The following is a 757-nucleotide window of genomic DNA, read 5'->3' as shown; positions in this document are numbered from 1 at the left end:
CACTCAGACTATGCCACATTCAGCATCTTGGCCATAATTCTCCACAGGACATACTCAGTGGAGAATAACCCAGGTTATTAAAGAGGATTCTGAATCTTGCCATTTAAAGAATACTTGAAAAACTAGATGTTTTTATCCCAGAGAAAGGATGACAAAGCAGAGCAAGTAAATATTTTACCGTTGCCTGTTGTGGGGACCCATTTAGAACTTACGAGTTGGTATGAAGTTTATTTTAAACTGAAGACATTTAGGATTCAACAGATGCATAAAGAAGCCCTCTTGGAGATGCACTTATCCAATCAAAAGCAAAGCCTTTTGGGAAATGAGGCTGCCATAAATTCCATCTCTAGGCTGGCTTTTACTCCCATGAAGGAGATCAAGAGTGAACCTACCAAAAATTCCATCTCTGGAGTAGTTTTATGGCCTTGGAGAAAACACAAAGACCACTCACAACTGCACACCACGCACAAAGCACTATGACGATTTTCCTATCTCCTGTTGGCTCTTCCCAAAACTCATTTGTTCTTCCCATAGAGGCCTTTTGCTTCCACTCCTTTTTTCCTAAGTTAGGTATGTAAACCTCAAGTTTTAACTGTTTATGAGCTACTTCTTTTGTTAACTCCTGCATGCATACAAATGTACTTCTTTTCTCCAGTTCATCTGTCTGTTGTCAGTTAAACTCACAGGTCCCCAGACACAGAAAGTTTTCCTTCCTGACACTGCAGCATCCAGTCCCCTTCAATTGCTAGCAACTCTC

Source organism: Symphalangus syndactylus, chromosome 7 (genome assembly GCF_028878055.3).
Source record: "Symphalangus syndactylus isolate Jambi chromosome 7, NHGRI_mSymSyn1-v2.1_pri, whole genome shotgun sequence".
Lineage (NCBI taxonomy): Eukaryota > Metazoa > Chordata > Mammalia > Primates > Hylobatidae > Symphalangus > Symphalangus syndactylus.
The sequence above is the reverse complement of the archived record's forward strand: the minus strand, read 5'-3'. Positions refer to the sequence as shown.